Below are 15,273 nucleotides of genomic sequence, written 5' to 3'. Positions count from 1 at the left end.
AAGTAACTCATTAACAGACTGAAACTCGCCTTACATAATTTTCAGCTAATACATTAATTGTAAGGATGTAATGAAGTGAATGAGAGTAGGTTTGCTATACGTATCAATCTTACCAGCTAAGTAATTAATTGTCAATTTTGCCTAGCGATTAAAACTGTGGAAGTTCATACGGGAATATAACAAATGCATTTTAAAATAAGGTCCAATATTGTTAACGTAATGTCGTCAATTTAGAGTATATTCATTTAGCAAAGCATCCCTGATGCAAATAAATAATTTTAAAATTTGTCAAGCCTTTGACAGTGTTAACAGTTTGAGTGGAGTGACAATAAAATACTATGTCTCGTGACAACTGTTTACTTTTATGTTAAGCCGTTTACAAATGCACATGGTTCACCTGATTTTACGAGTACTTATTCTACCCCTGCAGTAAAACTGTTAGAGCTCTTAACTATTTTGCACGTATGGATACATTGACTATGGATGTATTACCGTGAAATAGACGTTATAACGAATTCCCCTTAAGGAATAACACATACATTATGTTGGAACAGAACGGTATGGCTCACAAACAAAACAAATCACGTCACTGGCACAAATTTAATACAACCATAATACCTGGTCACATAAAGTTTTCGACGGTTAAATTGAAATATAATTACAAACAAGTCTACTTTCAGGCCAGTGTCGTCATTTGTTTAAGATGCATACTGTTTCTGGTCAAGTATTCGTGAGAAAAATGCTATTACCGTAAGTTTCGTGGTAAAATCTAGACTTCGAACCGATTTTTGGTAGCTTTGTTACCTTTTTGGTAAGCAATAAGATAAAAATTTATCTAGGTAGCTTACTTGTCTCCGTTTTCGCCTATCTTGGTAGTCGGAAGCTATCCGCAGTACTATCCTAAAAATTAGACCAATTCGTATATACCAAGGCAAATATGTGGTTCGGATTCCACTATAAACTGTAGGTCCCTTAGTTGCCATTAGCTGTATGGGCTATTAATTAACAGCTTTGTCTAAGGTATATGTCGGCCTTAGTCACTAACTACAAGATGGCGCCACTCATCCTACACTCATCTCCATTCATACTTGGCTTAAAATACCTACTTTGTATGGTCGCCATTTCATTGAAAAGTATTAAAGTATTAAAAGCTATTTACGGTTTAAAATTTAACTTGGACATTGTAATGAATTGTAATAATTGGTTCGTATTAAATAAATAGCTGTTTTCGGTCAGGAACAAAAATCTGCACCTCACTCATCTCCACTATTCATATTCTGGTCCAAATATTCTATAGTTAGGCCCTCTTCAATAACTTTGGTGGAGAGAAAACGTATACCAAAACCATTTGAGCATACATTACACAATGCAATTACTACCACACAGTTAGGTAACAGCTTTGACTATTAATACAACAACTTCTGTATCCAATAGTCAATGGTAACAGCGATCTCCCAATAGGCAAAAAGATTGTTAAAAATTGTCAAAAGTCGTAAAACATTTTGATTCTAACTTCATATTGCAACAATTTTAATATAGGGTTGAAACAATTTTAAAATTTTTTAACAATCAGTTTTTGTCAAAAAAATAAGTTTTAATACAAGTTGTAACTATTTTACAACAATTTTAAAACAACAATTTTAACAGCAATTTTAAGTTTTAATACAAGTTGTAACTATTTTACAACAATTTTAAAATTGTTAAACAATCAGTTTTTTGCAGTTTAAAAAATAATCTTTAATACAAGCTGTAACTATTTTACAACAATTTTAAAATTGTTTTATTCTCAGTTTTTTTTTTATAAACAATTTAAAAACAATGTTTAAATTGTTTACAATACGATTTAACAAATTTTTTTGTAGTTCTAAAAAAAACTAGTTTCAATAATTTTGAAATAAATATTTAATTTGTTTGATTATTTATGTTTAATCTTAATTAATGGGTTGTATCTCTTTTTTGGCCGTTTTTAAATTTGCTTGCATTTAATTTTGATATATACTAGATAAATAGGTTTTATCAATTATGTTTAAATAACAGCCTATAATTTTTAAATTTTTTAATTGAAAATGAAATGAAGTTGGAAAAGTACCTATTAAAATAAGTAAAAAATATGTTTATTGTACATGTAAAGCATAGCAATTAAATTATTCTTCTTATAAAGAATTTTTTTTAATATAATACAATTCTTTATAATTTCATAGTAGTTATTACATTATGAATATTGAATTACTTGAATAGGTAAATTCATAATGCATAAGTTACCGATTTTTTGTGATAAGTTACCGATGACGTTAATTGTGATAGTTGTGATACTACATACAGTGATGGAACACCAGCTTAACATATAATAATAACAATAATGCAAAAATTTTTGTTGTTTTTTTTCAGTTATTTGAGCAAATTTTTTGTAGTTAAACATAACGGGGGGAGATGAACTATTAATCATATAACAATAATTATAATATCATTAGCAATGTTAATTAATTCATATACAGGGTGTTCATTTGAAAACTTTCCATATCTGTTGTGTGCAAAGGTAAGGCTTTTAACATTTGTTTGTTCTCATTTCCCCCTAATTTGGACATGCCAAATCCAATAAAATTATTTTCAATTTTGAAAAATGCCCCAAACGGGCCCAATTCGGGGGGTAGGGGTGCTTTTTGAGAAATTTTCAAATGTAAACATGGGTTGTGTGATACATCAATTTAAAGGTCTAATCACCCCAATTATTTTGGTGCAAAAAAAGTTTAATTATCTTTAACCGTATTTACAGGGTGGGTCCAAACGTTTTAATAAAGGACTTAGAAGTTAAGTACCGTATTACCCTAACTACTTAACGGAACAGCGCCAAATTTCTTTCCAAGCTTATTCTTGAGCTACCCTTTAAGATAACTTGTAGTAAGGGCATTTTCCAAGTTATTTTCTAATTTAAAAAAAATCCCAAATTTTAAGAATAAAAGAAAGCTGAAAACTCAAAATTCTTAAATAGCGAGGTATAACAAATTTCATACCACGTGAAAGGTCCTTTTTTAACAAACATTTTACGTATTTAAGTTTTCTTTCTATCTCTTACCGATTAAAAATTGCAGTAGAAAAACATAATTTTCTATGATAAAATTGTAACTAGTTTTCTAATAAGACACATTGCACTTTGTTCAACGATGTAGTAGGATTCATAACAAATTGATCGACTACTTTTACGTGTGTCAGAATTCATCTTGGACCCCTCATCCTGTTCTTTTCTCATTGGTAACTGAGCCAGTTTCAGAAAACTTCCTAACTAAATCATTTACAGCCATATGACTCAAGGTCTTACCTGGATATCTATTGTTAAACACTTTGCAGTTATCCTGGAACACTTTTGTTATGACCAATAAGTAAAATAAAGTATATTTTTTTTAAGTTTACACCATATTTGATTAGGTACGACAGGAAATGGTACTTTTGAAATTAATACTACCATTGACTAGTCAATGGTACTACAGAAAGCGGCCCACGCTTGGGTTTTTCTCATCAGCTATAAAACTTGTTTTTCACAAAGTAAAACGTAATAATTTGTTTGCCTATCTGCCTAAAAATAATTATGAATTGTTTCCTTCAGTTATTGCACCATTTAATGTGTCTATTGACGAATTTTGGCTGTTTTATTAGAAAACTAGTTACAATTTTACCATAGAAAATTATGTTTTTCTACTGCAATTTTTAAACGGTAAGAGATAGAAAGAAAACTTAAATACGTATAATGTTTGTTAAAAAAGGACCTTTCATGTGGTATGAAATTTGTTATACCTTGCTATTTAAGAATTTTGAGTTTTCAGCTTTCTTTTATTCTTAAAATTCGGGATTTTTTAAAAATTATAAAATAACTTGGACAATGCCCTTACTACAAGTTATCTTAAAGAGTAGCTCAAGAATAAGCTTGGAAAGAAATTTGGCGCTGTTCCGTTCAGTAGTTAGGGTAATACGGTACTTAACTTCAAAGTCCTTTTTTAAAACGTTTTGACCCACCCTGTAAATACAGTTAAAGATAATTAAACTTTTTTTGCACCAAAATGATCGGGGTGATTAGACCTTTAAATTGATGTATCACACAACCCATGTTTATATTTGAAAATTTCTCAAAAAGCACCCCTACCCCCCAAATTGGGCTCTTTTGGGGCATTTTTCAAAATTGAAAATAATTTTATTGGATTTGGCATGTCCAAATTAGGGGTAAATGAGAACAAACAAGTGTTAAAAGCCTTACCTTTGCACACAACAGATATGGAAAGTTTTCAAATGAACACCCTGTATATTCAAATACCGGTATCCTCCTCAACTCCCAGAAAATCAATTCAACAACTTGATGCCTAAACATAATCATAGTATAAAAAATATTAAGTACTAGCTGGCCCGACAGACGTCGTCCTGTCCTAATGTGGTTTTATGTCAAATGCTCGTTCATTTTCAAGATGAGCTCGTTCTCATGGCTCAATCACGTCCTGGTTGAAGTTCGTTCGCTACGCTCACTCACCTTTAGGTTGGAGCTCGTTCGCTGCACTCACTTGCCTTCAAGTTAACTCGTTCGCTACGCTAACTGGCCTCCAGGTTGAAGTTTTTTCGCTACGTTCACTCACCTTTTGGTTGCAAATTAGCTGTTGTCATAAATAAATAATAAAAAAATAGTGCTGCACCCTGTTGGTAAACCTATTAACTTTTTAATGCTATTGAACATCACAGTCACAGATTCAATTTTTTTAGTTGAACTAGCTGTTAAGATTCTTTAATTCCATTTAAATATGAGTAGCCTACTCTAAAGGTTAACATGGGAAACTCCAGAGCCACTGGGGCAGAGCCCTTTTGACGGATCTGGACCAAACTTCACACAAATCATCCTTGAATAATGCTTAATAATGCCTGAAAGTTTCATTACAATCTGTCGAGCGGTTTTGGAGTCCATAAAGGACAAACAAACAAACATAAATACATTGGATTTTATATATAGGGTGTCCCACGAAGGGGTTTAAACGTTTGATTTTATATTACGTGCCCATTCATGCACCGAACTTTTTGAAACTTTACACAGTTTACAAAGTAGGTTCTAAAAATATTCTGGAAAAATTTCAACTCCCTAACCTTAGTAGAAACAAAATGGCGGCATATTGAAAAACGTTTCTTTAAAAACATTAAAATAGGTATTTTTGGTTTTATAAAATATTATTATTGTTACTTTCCAGGGCAATATGACTTTTAAATAAAAAAAAAAACTATACCATAGCCTAATGGAAAACTAAAAATAAATCAAATAACTAATAAATAATAACAATAAATAAATAAATAATAATAAATCATGAAAGTAGTTTTTATAAAAAGCACATTGGTAAATTAGTCAATATGCCACCATTTTGTTTCTACTAAGGTTAGGGAGTTGAAATTTTTCCAGAATATTTTTAGAACCTACTTTGTAAACTGTGTAAAGTTAAAAAAAGTTCTGTGCATGAATGGACACGTAATATAAAATCAAACGTTTAAACCCCTTCGTGGGACACCCGGTATATATAGATTGCAACCATTGCAACTGTCCGCTCCTCTTTGACCGATTGAAAACATTCATTATCAACAAACACAGATAACTCAGAGGTAAGGTAAGGGGTTCACAATCTGGAGGTCCAGGGTTCAATTCCCGATGGGGGAAGATGTTAATTTTGATTAAGTTTTTTCCCAAAATTGGTTTTTATGAACTATCCAAAATGCTCAACTGATATATACATATACAGTATGCGTTTCATACAAAATCTTTATTATTTCGTGTTTATGTAGTATATGCCCATGGGATGGTTGGTCCTGTGTGAAAACAATTTTTAACTTGTTGCAAAGTCAATTTTAAAATTGTTGTAAAAACAGTTTTTAAATTGTTGTAAAATTGTTATAAAATTGTTGCAATATAGTTGTGAAACAACTTTTGAACTATTTTAAATTTTGCCGGTTGTCAACTATACTCATATTAATAACAGTTTTAATATAAGTTTAAAATTGATATCAAAACAATTTTTTCTCGTTTTTCTGCTACTTGGGCTGTGCTTTACCTACCATACCATAAATCAACCAATGGTGCATATTTTTATACTCAATAAGATAATTAAATTGCTCTATTAATGAAATCAATCGTGTGGTCTACAACTTGTTTAACATTTACCTCCTATAAATAGAGGGATAAGAGAAAACCAATTATCTTGTCCTCTGAGATAATTAGCTTCCCCAGACAAGATATTTGCATACCCCCCCCCCTTCCCTCACCATTCTGTCACTACCCCCCCCCCCCCCTTCGCAACAATAAAATCTACGACTAATAATCGAACGCTTTGTACAAAAAGTCCTTCACCTTTTGTCTCATTCAATAATGCAGGCAAGGTTGCATTGCTTGAATAATTTATTGAACGATGTTTTTGCAAATACGCAATACTATGACAAAAATTATTCGAGTATTTGTAAAAAAAGTCCTAGTCTAATACTTGTAAAACATTAATTTGCCAAGGAAAAACTTTAAAACATTTTTACTACTTTAAGCCGCAGTCTATGTTATAATTTTCTCAGGCACAAACTACTTTTGTAATTTTCCATACTAAATTTGTATTCTTGAATAAGTTATGCACAAGAAAGGGAATAACCAATTAAACAGATTTTTTTCCAAACGTTTGCCAACCATTTAGGCCTAGGTTTTAATCCTCTTATTTCAAGTTGACAAACACAACACTTCTCCTAATGCCTTCTCACAATGAACGCTCAGTTTTAATCCATTAGCGAAACTTCTGAAATTGGCTATACTTTGATATTTTCACCTGAGTTCAAGCTTAAGTGATTGAAATTTGATTGAAAATATACGTTACAACATGTTGGTTTTGTAGCTTTAATTTATGTGACAACTAGCTGTAACCCCCGGGCTTTGCCCCGTTTAACTTCTTAATTTTCAAGATGATCTCGTTCGCATGGCTCAATCACGTCATGGTTGAAGTTCGTTCGCTACGCTCACTCACCTTTAGGTTGGAGGTCGTTCGCTACGCTCACTCACCTTTAGGTTGGAGGTCGTTCGCTACGCTCACTCACCTTTAGGTTGGAGCTCGTTCGCTGCGCTCACTCGCCTTCAGGTTAGCTCGTTCGCTATGCTAACTCGCCTCCAGGTTGAAGTTCGTTCGCTACGCTCTCTCACCTTTTGGTTGCAAATTAGCTGTTGTCATAAATGTAAAAGAAATAATAGTGCTGCACCCTGTTGGTAATTAATCCTTGCAACTTTAATGCTATTGAACATCATAGAACAGAACCAACTTGTTTAATTGAAACAGCTGTTAAGATTCATTCATTCCATTTCTCATAAGGTTAACATGGGAAACTCCAGAGCCACTGGGGTGGAGCCCAGAGGTCGGAGGGTAAATTCTTAGTGAGCGTCTACTACCCAAAAGGAAGATGCCTGCCAAGTTTCAGGTTCCTAGGTCTTATGGTTTCTGAGATTTCGTGATGAGTGAGCGAATGAATGAATGGCACGTTCTTGTAAGTGACTAAGGCCGACATATTCCTTTGACACACCTGTTAATCAATAGCCCATACAGCTAATGGCATCTAAGGGACCCACAGGATAGTACTGTGGATAGTCGTAGTAATCACTCGTGCTGACGTTAATCCACACAAGACAGTATCGCATCCACAGTGAATGCCTATTTAATATCCACAATTAGTTTTATATTTGCACATATTTTGGTATCTTTAAGCGTCGGGGCGGCGCCGGCCCGTCTACGACGTAGGGGTGTGAGGGCGTGGGAGGGGGTGGGGGAGGGAGAGGAAATGACGCAGCTATCGACCCCCTGACGTCACACGACCGTCATCTACACCTATCGACGTCATAAATCATTCATTACCCACGCAGTCAGGGGATATTACCTCCTACATACAGAAAGCCAGAACGGAAGGATAGGGAAATACGGAAAATGACAAATATTTTATGTCAACTGAATTTAATAAGTAAATAAACTAGGCCTATATCTTCTGTTTTTTTGCGACGGTGGTATTTTTAGAACAAGATTAGTGACTTATGGATGTGTGGTCCGTGTTGGCCATTAAAGATTTTCTGCAACTGGAGTGTTTTTAGAAATTATTGCATTTTCATTTTTAGTTCTTTTTAGAGAACGGCCCAACTGTGGTCTTATTACTACAGAATACCCTCTGGGGAACATAAGACCAGACTTGTTATTTCCCGACATTTCTCAGATATGATATTTTATTTCCACGCCGCGGAGCAGCATGGATCCTCTAGTAACTTCAAAAAGTAATTTGATTGGGAATCAAATCGGTAACATTTTTATATTAATGTGCCACTGAAGAAATTTAGAAAGCTGATTCTTTGCGTAAACGGCCAGGTAATATAGAATCAAACATCAACATGTTCTTTGGACACATTTTGTATATTTTACGTTGCAAATATAGTTATACGTTTCTGTAACGGTTGAACAGCGTTTCAAAATTGCGAAACTTTTGTCACTGTACATAACACATGGCAATAGGAGCGATTAAATTAATTAAGCTGACGCAAACGGTTGCCATCAGTTCACCGTCTCACCTAGAGACCACACAACATGGAACTGCTGCATCTCTTGTGCTTCTCATCTCTGCTGTAACCCGCAGCATCCTTCATCCACGGCTTGGGTGAGTTAATACCAAGTCTTATAAGTTTGCAACCTTACATGCCTAACAACAACTTAAAGAGAATGTCTGAGAAGGTTGAAGATTTGACGGAAGAAATTGCCAAAATAATAACACCAGGTCAAGACATCGGAATAAATTATGACGTTCCACATGGCAAAGACAATAACTTAGAACAAAAGTTGGAGTGTTTAATGTATGACATCAAATTACAGCACATAAAGACAGACCATGGAACACAAAGGAGCCTTATTACAATGAGATACAATGTCCAGGCGAAGGTTCAGTGTACGTGTATTCAACTCTATGACCGAAAAGAATTGAGGAGAGACCCGGACTATCTACAATTTAGTGAACCTTTACCGGAACTTTACTTAACCTTCCACTCGAAAAATTTTTTTGGAAAATGTTCGTTGATGTTACAGAAATTAGAACTCAGCACACTACAGAGTGACTCCATAGAGAAAATCAACGGTGGCAAAACATGGCAAGGACAGGATTGGCTGAATCAAGTATCTCAGGGCCAAGCACGAAAACAGTGGCTGGAAATATTGGAGCACATCATGATAGATCGTGCGAAGAACTTTGTCAGCACGAAAACAACTGATTGGTTTTGTGTTAAATTTTGATGAAGCACTATGATGAACAGAAGTTTAGTGGTTCTTTTAACCCAAAGATTATCACCGTTTGCGTTTACTGTTTCGATGAAGGTTTAGGCTTTATTTATCGGGGGTTTTATTTATAAGTGGTAATTTTACTTTCAAATCCAAATAATTTACAGCTAGGACGTATGTCTTGTATTCAGTTAAAATATTAATTCAAAACGGCAGTTTGTGTATTAAATTTATTTTTTAATATGAAGACGAATTCAAAATTCACATACTTTGTAAAACACAATATAAGATAGTTATAATACAAACCTATTTTTTATCTTCATACTCCGTTTCAAAACACGGATAAAGTCAATCAATCAATTAATAGTTCAAGAAAACGTTGTTTTATAACTTAATTTCTAAAAGTTTAAAGAGTACATCACATTGGCTCGCGTTCAGGTCCTTCATACAATGAAATGAAATGAATGAAATGAGTTAGGTAGTCCTTCATACTCTGTTACAATGTGTTGAGCTAAGGGATAAACTCAACCCAAATCTGTACCATTCTAGCCGCCAACCACAGTCATGTGCATTAGATTTGTTTGTCTGTGGCTCTGTTACAATGTAAATCTGTTAGCATGTATCCTTCCTCTTATACAAAACGTTTAGGGTAACCATAAAGTTAAAGAAAAAATTAGGTTTAAGTGGGTTAAGCACGACATGGTTGACGGATTTAAAAATGAAATTTGGAACTATGACTAAAATCAATGTCAATTCATATTTCATTAATTTGAAAAACTTACTTTTAACTCTGAACCAATGACCATGATCTTTTTTTAAATATATACTTGTTGTAGTTTTGGTTGCCATTTTAATTTTTGATTTTAGATTTATTTTCTGTTTTACCGCCTTCGGGTTTTCAAAGTTTGTTGCAGTGTTCCATAGATTATCGATATTTTGTTGTATAGCAAAATCTAACTCTTCGACAACAAATTGAATCTAGGTTCAAAATTGGCATCTCGTGGGACCGAACCAGACTCTTTTTAGTAGTAATTAAAATAAATAAACTATTTATCCCAAAATTAGGGGTTTTTTGTGAATGATATTGAGACACGTATGTGAATGAATAATGCAACTCTGAGTTTTATACTGTAGAGTAAACACTAAACACAGTTCAGATATCCTGCCAGGAGATTATTAAGATTTAACAGATCGTTTATATATTTCCAATATTACGTTTATATAATCTTCTTTACTGATGATATTAGAATCTGATTGTATTGGCAATATTTATATCATGGTTTGTATTTCTTTTTATCTTATTGGGTTTGTATTGTTTATCTAGCTAGATTGTATTGTGTTAACTAATTGGGCTTATGATGTTTTATTCGATTTTGTGTTAATCTTTTGGTCGTGTATGTTGCTTGTATCTCAATTAATTTAAACTTTCACATCTCACCGAACATTTACTATATTTTCTTGATATAAATAATTGCATACACTGTAATAAATAAAAAATATATACATTTGTGCTTGCTTTATCTCGTCCTTCTCACCACTTATTAGTGTTATATTTGTTTTCATCGTTTCCTGAAGCCAAATCATCATGAATATCCTAAAACTAACATGTAATAGTTGAGTTGTGCACAAATGATGTGCTGCTAGAATATAAATCGGGGCTGTGAAATATCTACAGGTGTATCAAATCTCTTAAAAGGCCACTCGACCTTGATAAGTAGACATGTGTGACCGGAGGTAGGAAAAGCGGCTTCATCTTTCCTGGACAATTTTAGAAACATGATTCTTATTCTATTGTGATATTACAGCTATGTTATGGTAAATGTTTGTATATGAAGGGTCCGAACTAGTGCATCACAAGACTTGTGTGAGAAATCCACAATTAAGGTGGAATATCTTTGAAGATGAACCTATTTTGCTGGTATTTACTCAGGGGAGGTATAGAAGAGGCTACGATGACAGCTGTGGGCTTCTTATTAGCTGAGGGAACGGCATTACCGTAACAAAACGATCAATAGTCATCGGCCTCGGTGGTCTAATGGTTAGCGTGCCGGGCTATGCTGAAGGTCCCGGGTTCAAATCCCGCTCGTGACGTTAACTTTTTGTCCAAGATTTTTTATTATCAGCAAGTTTGGTTGGTTTGGTTCGGTTATGACAGTTTAATTTTATTATTAAGTCATTATAAAATTTTAGTAGAGCAATTTCTAGTTTTATTTAATAAACAGAATTATTTTTTCTATTAATAAACTTTTGTTATATTATTTCATTATCAGCAAGTTTGGTTAGTTCGGTTAGGTTATGATAGTTTAATTTTATAATTAAAAAATAATAAAATTGAATTTGAGGCATTTATAATTTTATTTTATGAACAGAACTATTTTTGCGATTAGTAAACCTTCTTTGCCAAAGTACTCTCTACTACAGCGCTGTTTACGGAGGAATTTTGAACTAATGCCTCATTCGTACCTCCCCTAAGTCAGACCCTATTTTGCTGTAGTGCGATCATGTGTTCATATGTGTCAAATTTTGAGGTTAAATCAAAGCAAACAAACTGGCATATTGTCAAATTAGGCATAGGGGCCGTGTTGTATTACTTACGAAAGAATGCCCATTTAAGATAAAATGAATTAATTTAGTATATTTCATTGTCTAATTTATTAGAAAATATGCAGTATTTAGGCTACTGCATTTTATAAGCCAAACTCGAATCTTGCTTCCTTGGCCTATCGTATAATGTTATCCTGTTTGTACGTGGTGAACTTATCTGATTGCATTCATGAATTATCTGCAATACAATTTATGATATACAGGGTGACACAGAGGAACCGGACGTTTTTTAAACAGCTGTTCCATTGTTGTTGCACGCAGTAGGAAGATTGAGGTTATGTCATTACCTTCAGTGAGGCTTGCCATTTTTGTTGAAATGGCTCAGTGGACCCTAGACCATCGTGTTTTCGCATACGATACTTTGGTGCAAAATGGTGAATCCGCCGTCAAATCCAGCGGGAATTCAGTCAAAATTTTTATATTGAACGCCATGGAACGGTTCCAAGCCGAAATACGCTATTAAGATAGGTTTCAGGGTTCCGAACAACTGGGAATATAACATGAAAAAAAACCACCAGGCCTTGTTAGAACTTCGAGAACACCCGAAAACATCGCCAAAGTGAGAGCAGTATTGAATTAATGTTTCCTAACTAGGTGATTTCTCGCTTTGGTGACATACCGTGGCCGCCAAGGTCACCTGACTTGTCCACTAGTGATTACTTCCTTTGGGGGTTTCTTAAGGAGCGTGTTTATGTTCACAAACCACGCACCCTAGAGGATTTGAAGCATAGATGAAGTTCATCTATGATTTGAAGTTTGCAATCACAGAAGGTATCAATTGCATTGAACAAGACCCCCTGACCCGAGTTTCAGATGATTTTCAGACAAGAATGAACATTTGTAGAGAAGTACATGGCCGCAATATGCACGTCATTTTCAAAAAATGACTGTTTTGTAACAAATGGCAAATGTTTACCTCACTATGTATAGTATTAAAACCATTTTATTCCTTTTAACTACTGAGTACTACTTATTTAAAAAACGTCCGGTTCCTTTGTGTCACCCTGTATATATATATATAAAATATAAAACATATATTTAGATGTTACGTAAAACTCATCATTAATGTATGTCCCAAAACAGTTATTTTATGTGTATCCCAGTCACAACAAAAACATTATTCTATTAATATAATGATCGAAATTTCAATAGCCTATTTTAATATTTGCTCATATAATTAACTATTTCCAAAGCAACTATCGCTTATAATTTGGAGACAATGATAAAATAATAACTCATTCGTTGGTTGATTTGGAATTAGGAATCACGCCTCTATTTCACAGTAAATATTCTCTAAATTACCAAGTACTTTTATAAAAGTAGGCTTGAGTAAGTTTAAAGTATTTTTAACTATTGTCAATTCCAAGTATGCCAGTTTGTTTTGATTTAACCGCAAAATTTGACACATATGAACACATGATCGCACTACAGCCGCACTACAGAATAGGTTCATCTTCAAAGATATTCCACCACACCATAAGTGCTTCTAGCTAAAAAAAATCCAACTGTATATTACAGATTTTAAGCAATTCCAGCCTTTGAAAATTACTATAGTGGTTGTAATGTTCTTCTGACTTCATACATTGTACAAGGATTCTTACGAAATAACACTCTAATATAGTCTACCGTTTGACTAGATTACAAAACAAAACACTTGGCATATTCAAAACTATACTGAATCCCTAACAAATAATAAGGCAAGGATAACATATGTTGACAATGCAATGGTGAAACATTTACAGCAAAATCCTTCGCAAGTAACGGACGTCAATAAAACAGCTGATTTCCATACAAATAAAACTTTGTTGTTGGTAACAACAGTGAACCCGTAAAATCCAATTGATTCCTAGCAATCAAATGCGTTGGGAAATTGGATTAGCGTTTTTCACTATTTTTATTTTAGACGTGATCCGATTTAACTACTCACCAGTTGGAGATTTGTACAGTCAATTAATTCGTTTAAGGCGTTTCTTAATTATACATTTGTGTGTATATTATACATTTGGAATCTAGAATCAAGGTTTCTTATTTAACTTAAATTACAATTTAACATGATATCTACTTATTGTCTGTTTCTGAAATATCTCAAATAAATCAATTTGAAGATATCATCTTGTATTTTTCTATGGGGCTCACTTAAACGGAACGGTTAGCGAAGCGAAATCAGATTCATAAAACAAAATCTATTTTTTGAGTTTATTTCTACTTAGTTTATCGAGCTCAGTGCAGGTTTGCTTCAAAAACGCTAAGGTTTCGACCATCAACTTTCATATTATACAGTAGTAAACTTATAGTAATGCGGATTAAGGTTACAACAAAAAATTTTTTTTTATAATCCAATAAATGTTGAACCGATAAAACGTCTATTGCTGCTAACAGTTTATTTGACTTGCTAGCTAGTCCCTGCAAACTTTAGTATGCAGTGTGCATGGTTGAACATACACGGTGTTGCGTTGTAGTGAATAAAGGCGCTAACAATTTAAGTAAATACAATAAATAAATCAATTATATTTTCTTCGTTGTACATTTATTTCTTATAGTATAGCCTATGTTCATTTTTAATACTAAATTGAATTGGGTCAAACAATTAATTATATCATGTACTAGCTGGCCCGACAGACTTCGTCCTGTCCTAATGTGGTTTTATGTCAATGCTCGTTCATTTTCTAGATGAGCTCGTTCGCATGGCTCAATCATGTCCTGGTTGAAGTTCGTTCGCTACGCTCACTCACCATTTGGTTGCAAATTAGCTGTTGTCATAAATGAAGAAACATAGTGCTGCACCCTGTTGGTAAACCTATTACCTTTTTAATGCTATTGAACATCACAGAATCAAATTGTTTAGTTGAACCAGCTGTTAAGATTCTTTAATTCCATTTAAATATGAGTACTCATAAGGTTAACATGGGAAACTCTAGAGCCACTGGGGCGGAGCCCTCTTGACGGATCTGCACCAAACTTCACACAAACCATCCTTGAATAATGCTTAATAATGCCTGAAAGTTTCATTACAATCTGTCGAGCGGTTTCGGAGTCCATAAAGGACAAACATACTTTGGATTTTATATATATAGATAGATAGACTAGCTGTAACCCGCGGGCTTTGCCCCGTTTAACTTCTTAATTTTCAAGATTATCTCGTTCGCATGGCTCAATCACGTCCTGGTTGAAGTTCGTTCGCTACGCTCACTCACCTTTAGGTTGGAGCTCGTTCGCTACGCTCACTCACCTTTAGGTTGGAGCTCGTTCGCTGCGCTCACTTGCCTTCAGGTTGGCTCGTTCGCTACGCTCACTTGCCTTCAGGTTAGCTCGTTCGCTACGCTTACTCGCCTCCAGGTTGAAGTTCGTTCGCTATGCTCACTCACCTTTTGGTTGCAAATTAGCT

General features: G+C 34.0%; 1 protein-coding gene across 1 annotated transcript in view; it reads right to left on the bottom strand.

The window, feature by feature from the left end:
• Window positions 1-15,273, bottom strand: part of LOC128989299 (Y+L amino acid transporter 2-like) — an 81,137-nt gene that overhangs the window by 36,423 nt on the left and 29,441 nt on the right. The gene's annotated exons all lie outside the window — the stretch shown is intronic.

The sequence above is a fragment of the Macrosteles quadrilineatus genome, unplaced genomic scaffold, assembly GCF_028750875.1.
Source record: "Macrosteles quadrilineatus isolate MER2022 unplaced genomic scaffold, UCM_ALF_1.0 Scaffold_1__1_contigs__length_201487025, whole genome shotgun sequence".
Classification (NCBI taxonomy): domain Eukaryota; kingdom Metazoa; phylum Arthropoda; class Insecta; order Hemiptera; family Cicadellidae; genus Macrosteles; species Macrosteles quadrilineatus.
The sequence above is the reverse complement of the archived record's forward strand: the minus strand, read 5'-3'. Positions and strand labels throughout refer to the sequence as shown.